The sequence below is a fragment of the Alosa pseudoharengus genome, unplaced genomic scaffold, assembly GCF_046254945.1.
Source record: "Alosa pseudoharengus isolate Yale_2024_CS ecotype anadromous, Long Island Sound unplaced genomic scaffold, YU_APseudo_1.1 YU_APseudo_1.1_scf_18, whole genome shotgun sequence".
In the NCBI taxonomy this organism is placed as follows: domain Eukaryota; kingdom Metazoa; phylum Chordata; class Actinopteri; order Clupeiformes; family Clupeidae; genus Alosa; species Alosa pseudoharengus.
The window spans coordinates 13329297-13329516 of record NW_027468650.1 but is presented as its reverse complement, the minus strand read 5'-3'; positions in this window follow the sequence as shown (position 1 = coordinate 13329516).

Below are 220 nucleotides of genomic sequence, written 5' to 3'. Positions count from 1 at the left end.
GCGTCTGTTAAATGAATAAATGTAAATGTATTATCAGTGATTTGAAAGCTACAACAAAATAAATGCATTTAAAAAAAATTTGAACTGAGCGGAGATCTGAGATCTGTGATGCTGAAGAACCCGTGTCCAATTGCATATACATACACACAAGGTATAAACAGATATAAACACACACACACACATGAAATACACATATGGACATATTTCACAGATATTCACA